The sequence below is a fragment of the Vidua chalybeata genome, chromosome 2 (assembly GCF_026979565.1).
Source record: "Vidua chalybeata isolate OUT-0048 chromosome 2, bVidCha1 merged haplotype, whole genome shotgun sequence".
NCBI classification, from domain to species: Eukaryota; Metazoa; Chordata; class Aves; order Passeriformes; family Viduidae; genus Vidua; species Vidua chalybeata.
The window spans coordinates 114,394,441-114,404,273 of record NC_071531.1 but is presented as its reverse complement, the minus strand read 5'-3'; positions in this window follow the sequence as shown (position 1 = coordinate 114,404,273).

The window sequence follows — 9,833 nt, the reverse complement described above, 5'->3', positions numbered from 1 at the left end:
TTAAAACTCAAAGAACCATTGTGCATTGCGACACTGCTCTTTGTCATATTTTATTTTTAATGAATGTTTAAATCAAGGCTTATTTTTGCCTTCTCCCAATCTTTTTGCTTTGCTCTGGCAGCAGAACTTCCTATAGAAATGCTTATATGTTAAAATGTACAGGTATAAATATAAAATACCCTTTTGGTGTTTTTGTTTTTTATGTAAGGCCTGCAGGCTCCAATCAATATCGTGGCATTGATGACCTATAACTACATTTTGCTACTTACAGCATTACTCCATATAGTAAACTGATTTTTTTAGTCCAGCTGATCCCTTGGATACCCTTTAACCTGATTGCTGTTATGCAGGAAATTTTGTTTTCCATTATAGGTAAATAATTTGGGCTTTCAGAAAGTTATAAACCTGGTAAGAGTGAGGAAATGCTTCCCCAACCAGAGTTGTGCAGGTGTTTAAATTAATTTCAGTGAAGAGGAACCTGGGGACAGATGCAGAGCTCAGGCAGACATAGGTGAAGACACCCTCAAATTCACACAGAGAAGCTTTTTGCATGCTGGGAGAATACAGGTACAAACCACATCACACATCCATTATATTTAGGAAATGCAGCCCCAATATTTGCATAAAACATGGGTTAAAAATGCTACTTTCCTTGATGTGTGAATATACATGTCTGGGTGCTGTTGACAAAGGAAACGTCCCAATTCTGCCTTCAAAACCCCACATGAAATTCCAAAGGAATTGTTTGGCTGCCTCACTGGTGCACAGCTGAGTGAAAAATAATCCTGTAACACAAACTAATATAATGACACTTCTTAAAGGAAAGTCTGTGTGTACAGCAGAGGGAAAATCTAATGAGAAGCAGATGCACATGGAGAGGATTTTGAGTGAAATGGTGTGTGCGGTTTCACTTTGGGCACGTGTTTCTCTAGCACGTGGGGAGAGGGAGGATATATAGCTATGCAAAGGAAAATGTTAGCTGTTGAAAAATGTGTATGCTATGGGGGGAAAAGGAGCTTTAAGGGGGAAAGTATCCAGATGAAAAAGCAAATTCTGGAAGTCTCGGGAGAGCTCAGAATGCTTAAACTACAAGTAATTAATTTTTAAATTTTTTTTTTTTCATTTTAGGAGGCCAAAACAAATGCCAACAATTCCTTTCTGTACCCATGAGACAGAGCTGCAGTTGTGCCAGCTGTGGGCATCTCTGCTTCTCGGTGCAGCACCTAACTGGCAGCAGCAACACCCGAAATCCAACCTCCTTGGATGCCACCACTGCCCCAGTTCACCCTCCCTGACCCCTGGCATCCAGCACAAAGCTCCACATGCCCAGTCTGTGCAGTTTTTACAAACCCAACCACAGCACCAACATCTACTGACTTTCCCTGGCTGGAAAACCAGGTGAAAACTCCTTCCCCCCTGTAGGAAAGGAAGGATTTTGCTTTTGTGAACAAAATACAACACTATGTGTTTAAATAGTGTGGTAAGGCAGGAATCATTTTTATGGGGTACTATTGGAGTGAATAGAGCAGTGAAATAAAATTATCATGGCCATCTCAAGGGAAAAAACCAATTTTTTGTAAAAAAAAATAAATTTGTCGAAAGGGTCTTTAGGTTATAAATATTTTATTCCCACTGCTGTAGAACTGTGCAATATAAAAGGCCTACAGAGCTGCAAGGCCAAGGTAGTTTTGGGTGTTTTTTTTTTTTTTTTTTCAATTCCCTTCAGAAATGCTCTAATTGCACTAAAAGCAAATTCTGGGAAAGCCTCTGTTCCTTCAGCACACTGTCTCAGCCTGTGGACAGTTGGTGTCTGTCATCCAACACATTAAGAGTCTTCATCCACTCTGAAGATTCACATTACCATGAGATTAAAATAAGATTTTCCATAGGCTGCTTCATCCACATATTCTATAAACCAGTTCTCTTCCTCTAAAAAGAACTTGAACAACTTGTAGGCCAAGACCAAACAGAAAAAAGTGAGGAAAAGGTGGAACTAAAGGAATATATATATATATATATATATACATATATATACTGCTTCCATGGACTCTGAATGAGGCTCTCAGAGCACAATAAAGAGTTCAGCTTTTCCTGAACTGGTGTCATTAAAGCCAACAAATGGGCTGGGCTGCTCTGGGAAATTCATTCTGAATATCAGTATGAGAAATCATTGTTTCAGAGCTGCAAATGTCAGTGGGGTCACACCGAGAAGTCAATGAATCATTTAACACGTGTGCATCAGCATCACTGCCTGTGTTGTGCAGTAGCTTAATTGATTTAATTCAATCTCATTCTGCTGCCTAAAAAGGCCCCTCTTTTTTTAATACCTTGCTATCCCTGGATGCAAAAATTTGGCAGGCAGGGCTGCCAGATCCTCTCCTGGAGCTGCAGGGCCAGGATCATTTCCATGCAGGGAAAGAGGGGCACTGCCCATCTCTCTGATGAAAAAGGTACAGCCCATCTGCAAAGGGACAGAAGATTTGAAACCCTCCTGAAAACCACCAACCCCAAGAAAACACAATTGCAGTCTCCATTTTCCATGTGTGTTCCACATCAAGGTCCTCAAAAACAGACTGGGACTGCACCTCTGGCTTCTTCACTCAGCACCTGAGTTGTATTTTGGAGCAGTTAAAAGGGAAAAAAATTGCCTTGCACAAACTTGGGCAAAAGCATCAGGGATAGATAGCTGTTTTTGTGAGACTTAATCCAAAAATTAGATGCTACACAATAGAGAATAGAGGTTAAAAATATATTTCTGCAAAAGAAAAAAGAAGGGGAAAAGTTTTCTTTTGAAAAGTATTTTCAATAGTCTCAGCCTACGTCTCATGCTATAGAAACACTGGGACATTTTGGTCATTTTTCCCACTATTATACAAAAAATAAAATCCCTGAAAGTTCTCCAATTGTTTTAAAAGCTTTAGAATCAGGCTGTTGGAAAACAGAAAACCACAAAGGAGGCCCATTGTCTGAAGTAATTAAACAAATCAATTCAGAGTATCTGATTCCTCTCTTATTCTTTGCCTAACTGTTCTTGTAAAAAAAACATATTTTATCTTAACTTGCATATTGAAGGCAGGATTTTGCCAGTCTAAACTTTTTCTTCTCTATCTTTCATCCAGTGGCAATTCAGCACATAAACACTGCTGCTGCTGCTGCTGCTGCTGCTGCTGCAAGGGCTGGCACAAAACCCTCAGGCAGTTTTCAGCTGGGAAAGCTGAACATTGTTCCTACACATCCTGTGACTGGGAACGTGGAGCTTTTGGAAAGGACTGACCAGGAGTGGGCAAAGAAATGCAACGATTTCCAATTCCCTCCTCCAAAAATCTGAGCTTAATGCTTGTCTTCAAATTCAGAACAGGGGCTAAAACTCTGAGCTGTTGAATAATCCCAGTGACTTTGTCAAAAGCCTTTTGCTGTTTTTTAAAACTCTGAGCTGTTGAATAATCCCAGTGACTTTGTCAAAAGCCTTTTGCTGTTTTTTTTCCCTTTTGCTGCAGATATATAGAGAAAGGGGAATAAGTATTTGTAAGGATCAATATTAATATTTTAAAATCATGCTGGTTATTCCATTCACTGCTGTGGGTATTGCTATCTCCTCCCCAAAAATTCTGTTTATGCCTTCAGGGAAATTTGAAGGCCTCAGCTGGTAGAAGTGTAGCCTCTCAGGTTTTTCACAGGCAGGCTGTGGGTGGGTGTCTTTGCTTCCCAGTGACTTAATTTCCCTGCTGGAATTAGAGAGAATGTGGGAGGGGTATGTGTCAGAACATACACAGCTTAAGGAAAGAGATTTTCCAGAGATATTAAAACCTTCAGCTCTTACTGACAACAGTGGCTCTACAGAGAGCTTACCAAAATTAACTTTTGTGTGTTGGGTATAGGAACCCAATTCTAGACATATTTTTAAAATCCAGAGTCCATTATATTGATCTTTTGGGATAATTCTAATTGGAGGATAGAGATAAGGGACTTGGTCAAAAAGCAAACTTTTTGCATCCAGTAAAGGGATTTATGACTGCTGTAATTTTCTTCATATATCCAGTTTTCACCTTATATTAATTAATTAAAAAGAACTTTTCTGGAGTAAGATTAAGCACAGAACAGATTTTGTCTAATGAATGTATTAAAGTCATACAGTTTATTACTAATTTGCAGAAGAAAACAAAAAGAGAACTTTTATGATATGAGATATTCTTGTGATATCTTCTGGGAGATATTTTTGTCCAAGGGGGAGGCACCTGAGTCTACCACCTTAATTTAATGTATAATTAGTTGTTTGTCCAAGGCCTTGGATTGATCTGTATTGATCTAAAGATGATCTGTTCATGCACAGACACCTTCTGGTCTTGCATCCCAGGATTCTTGTTGTCCAAAGAACATGATACAAAAAAATGCATCGTGAACAGATTATTTTTCCCCCTTCCTTAAATTATTCCCTGCATTCCTAGTCTGTTCCTTGAATAACACATTAAGGTCTTTCTGACATAGCCTCTTGCTCACACAATCCCATTTTGGTTTTGCATCTCAGCACTACTGAATTTTCAGCACAGTCATCACAAGTAACATCAGCAACATGTGGTATTGTTCTAAATTCAAGTAAAATCACATTTTTAAGATTTTTCCTTTAAGCATTTTAGGTATTTCTATTTTACAAACAAAAAAAGTGATGGATTATATTCGAATTGGACATGAAATGTCCTCCTCATGGAGTTTGGCTTTATGCTCTCTCAATTTAAATCCATCATTTTGAAAAGAATGATGAATGGTAGAGGCCATATTTGCTGATCTGCCAGAGATTTTTTAACAACTTTGGCTTCAGTCACAATTTGTGAAATTAAACTTTAATGGGTTTTTAGATTCAAAGGGATATTGGAAAAGAAGAAATTATTTGTACTGGAAGAACTTTACCCCTGGTTTCTGGGAAACATCCCCTCACTATTGTACTCCAGCCCTGGATAAACCAATTTTTCTTTTCTTCCTTATTTTATGAACAACCTCCCACACTTTAATGTTTGCCTATGCTTTTCTACAGTGTGGGTGTTATAAAAACCTATAAGCTTTGCCTGGGTTAGAGGCTGCCTTGAGGGTCAACATTTTTGAGGGAAATATTTCTTAGATGCCAAATGTGGGCAGGGATGTCAATAATTTATCACTTTCTACAGGATGCTCAGCATTTTAGTTGGTTATTGACTTGAACATTTGGACAAGAACATATTCCACTTGACTGGAACATGCAAACACTTGGAAAATCTGGTTGCAATATTTTGATTTTGTATGCCCTGTCTGAAAAACACTGGAGGCCCTTGATTTTCAGGAAAAAAAAAAAAAGACTTTTCTTAAAGTGTTTCAGAGGGACATGCAAGGTCCCTTATCAGCAATTATCAGGCTTAATTAATTAATTAACAATTAGTCAAAAATGATTGAGGATCATTTCAAACTATTGATTGTAAGTGCCAATGAGTGCTGTGATATTTGTGAAGATATTCATTGCCACAAAGAAAAATTATGTATTTTGCAGCTGCTCTTAAAAATAGATGCAACTCTCCTTTTCACCATAAAACCCACATTTTCTCTCAGTGTAAGAAGTGTTTATGTTCAAGGTAAAAGACAAAGAACATCACCAGTCATAGCCTACAGTATAAAATGATAATAAAAAATATTATCTCTGAAGAAAGAACCTAAATTATTTGATTTTTGCCTTGCTCAGTTGAAAATCATGCAGAGTCAGAAAAAAATTGGCTGCATTGACTAAGACTGGGACTACATTTATGTTTGTCTTCGTCTATGAACATGGGAATGAAGAAAGGCCACTGTTTATTGCCATATTTTCACTGAATGCTGGATTGCTAAGATGTTAGAAGATGTCAATGTTTAGCTAAGATCCCAAAGATTAGCAGGGAGAAATGGGGGTTATATTTTTCATGTTTCTGCACAGTGTAGTTGGAGTCAATTGCCAGTGGCCTGGCCTCATCCCTTTGGGATTTTTTGATTTATTTAACCCACTGCACAGCCTCTCAGTCTCTGAACTATGCCAGGCCTCAGACACTTTTAACTCCTCCTTCTGAGCAGCAAAGTTGGTATTGGATAAAAACATTTTGCAGTCTGTACAAAAGCACCTCCTAAGTCCTAAAAGGCAGGGCATATTTTGATAAGCAAAGTGAGGAAAACACAATAAAGCTTTAAATAAACCAGGAATTGCTGGAAACCCTCAGTGTGTGTCAATTCTAAAGCCCATTATACCTTACAGAAATGACAGCACACACTGGAATTGCTCTCTGTAAACTGAGGGCTCTTGTTTACCCTTTAAATTCAACTGATGTGACCAAAGAAGGACTGGTGTTGGTGTTTCAGATTTTTTGGGACTGAATTATCTTTTGGCAGCACTGAGATTTATTAGGACTCCTGGGTCTCATTTACTCGAGGACTTGCTTAGCACATACCTTTGTTCTTTTCTTTCCCTCTGTGCTTCTTATTAAATTGTCAACAATTATCTCCAGGAGATAGCTGAAGGCCAGGACTTTTTTTCCTTTCCAACATAATATTTCAGGGGAAAATAAAACTATATCTCTGTTTATGATTCCCTTTTGTTTTCCCACAATCAACATTAATAACCCCTGCAATTTTAGAAAGGAAGACTGGGAGAAGATGGAAAAGTCATGTTGTGACTCAGTAACAAAATTGTTGGGGTTTAAATTAATGCACAGGCATCTTTAGGCTGGGACTGGCTGGGAAATGCCAGTGAAGGAGGGTTGTGGATGAAATGGGGATATTTCTTGACCAATTATTCAGGAAAATCAATTGATGCATAGTTTGCAGCTGGTATGGAAAAAGGTAGCTTGTTGAGATATGGAGAGGTGTGGTAAAGATGAGAAAATCAATATAAAAAGAGACCAAATAAATAAAAGAACATGAAGTACAGAGAGATCTGTACAAAGCTGCACCGATATCTCCATAAAAATAAATAAAGATCTATAAGGAAATGAGGGCTGCAGAATTTGCCTTTACTAGGTGAAGCCTACAGAATAAGCATAATTAATGAACTTGTCCAACCTCATATGTACTGATAGCAAACACAGCCAATTAACTTTACATTTCAAAAGCACATAAAGGGCAGAATGAGCATTTTCTTCATGTGTATTTTTGTTCTATAGCACTACAAAATGGGAAGTAAAAGGAAAAATGTGACAGCTGCAATAGATGTGAATTATCAGTGGCAGCCATCAAACAATGTGTGGGGGACACAGGCAGGCTGCACTTCAAACTAAAATTCCACAAAGCACCACAGTCTGCACTATATCTGCATCCCAAACCCCTGCAAAGCTAACACATGACATTAATCATCCTTGGCCATCCACTATAACCTGATGAATTTGCAGAGTTTGTATTCTGGTGCACTGGAGACTTAAACATAATAAAAATAAAAAATAGGCTGGAGCAGCAGAAATACCAGAGGCCAAAAGAATAAATAAAGCACAGTGACTCCACAGCCCAGAACAAAAAAAAAAAAAACCCTGACTGCTAAATGAGACAAGTAGTGGCCTCTACTATATGTACATGTATTTTTCATTATAGACTCATTAAAATTGAGTTCACATAAGTTTTCTGTACAAGACAGTGGGGTTGAAGTAGAACACATGAACATCCCATAAAAATATCTCAAAGCACTTCATGAACATGGCTTGTCACAAGCAGCTTATTTGCAAGGGACATAATTGATAATTAACATAGAGATGTTGAAAATAGGATGCCTCATTAAGCTTTAAGCCTAAAAGTTTGGTGTACTCTTGATGTTTGATAAAATTTGGTGTGAGCAGTCTCATTAGTGTAATGTTTAATTACAGTATCTGTCAAAATCAGAAAGGTTCATGTATATCAGAAGAATTAACCTTAAATTACACAAGAAACAAGGCGGTATTTAAATTAAAAAAAAATTACCTTCTTCATATGTGAGACCATCTTAACTCTTCAAAAATACCATCATGAGTTTATCACACAAATCCTCCAAATTGTACATTTTAAATAATCTACATGGACTGGGGTTGAAACAGCAACAATATTTTCCCATTTTTTCTCTCAATTCTCAGTACTTTACAGGAAAAATAGGCCAAAATACTGCAAAGACTATAAAAATATTATTTGCATTTTTATGTACTTGGCTGTAGCAGACTGCAAGTGGAACACAAAGATTCAGCCCATTAAACACTTTGATCAATACTCAGTCTCAGGCACAAAATACCAACTCGAGGCAAAATTCACTGGGCAAACAAAAGATCTATTGAAAAAATTCCCTGTCCACAATGTGGATTTCAGCAGAATTTAGGCAGCATGAGAGGCCTTAGGTGAGCCTCTTGCACAGAGCTGGAATCTGCCTACAATAGGAAGAAAAAATTTCCTTTAAGGAATGTGGAAATGTGAGACAGAGGTGGAAATGGACCTGGAGCTGAAAAGTGGCTTCCACTGTCTTATCTTTGCACATTTGGCAGAGGGATTAAATACATGCATAGAAATTTGCCTTTGCTTGCATAAAATAGACCCACTTTTCTTCATGTTGGTTTATGTTTCAAGGTGGAAAAGGTAATTTACTCCTTTTTTTTAAGCAAGGGAACTTCAGTTACATTAAAAAAAAAAAAAGTAATGAAGAATCTGGTTTATAGATTAGAAAGGAGATTGGATTTTCTTAAAACAGTTGAAATTATTACACATAGGGCTTTGCTTCAGATCCTTCTTTCTGGGAATTATAATGGCTGCTGCCAAAACCAAATCTGTTTAACTGGTTAAGCTAAGAACCTAAATCAGTGCAAATGAGATCGGTTTATCAGGGTTTAATAGCTATAACACAGGCAGAGAAATAAAGAAACAAAAACAAACCCCTTCTCTTGAAACACTATCTTCCTCCCACCTTCATTCAGATGCATAGCCAAAATACTTTTCATTTTTTCACTCAGGAAATGTTGTGGGCCTCATGTTAAATGGGCAGTGCTTCTTCCAGATCCCTTTTTTTTTTGAAGTCCTTGCGGAGCTTTGCTCCAAAGTGAGTTACTTCCCCACATTGTTATGGCTGCTCCTCAGAATGTTGAGGAAAGGTCAAATCCTGGAAGATCTGCTTTGGAATTAAAATTCCATTTGCTTGGCAGTGAAAAACGACATTTTTAAGCAATACTGGGTGAAATTTAATTTCTCAAAATGCTGTAGGTGACCCTGACTTGGGAAGGGGGCTTGTCCAGAAGATCTCCAGAGGTGTTCTCCAGCCTACACAATTCAGTGATTTAGTGATTCTGAGTGTGACACAAAACCACTCCCTGACAGCTTGAAAAGGGCTGGGGACAGCCAAAATTTGGATGCTATTGGGAAAAGGAACAGACAAATCTGTTCCTAGGGGTTTTCTGTGCCCTCACCAGAGGGAAAAGGAACATTTGAAGGCGGGTCTGGATGAGGGCATGGGCAGAAGCTGAGAGTGAGACACACTCCATGAATGGGTAAAAAGAAATGGTGGGGAGATCAAGAACAGAGGAATAAAAGGGATTAAAGGTATAAATGAAGAACTGAAAAGGAAACCAAGACAAGAACAATCCTATCTCTACCATGAAGTGGCAGAACTTGAAAAAGGGATGAAAAGAAAGGGGATATAAAGGAGAAAGCACAGTGCTTGGTTGGAGAAGATTGTTCCTTTATGCCCTGTTTGGAAAGGCTTCAATTGCTGTGCATGTTTGTCTGATACAAAATGATGCTTTTAGCACTCACTGCTACATTTTCTTCTAATCTACCTAGACAAAAAAAAAAAAAAAAAACCCAAAAACAAAAAACAAAACAAAACAAAACAAAACAAACAAACAAAC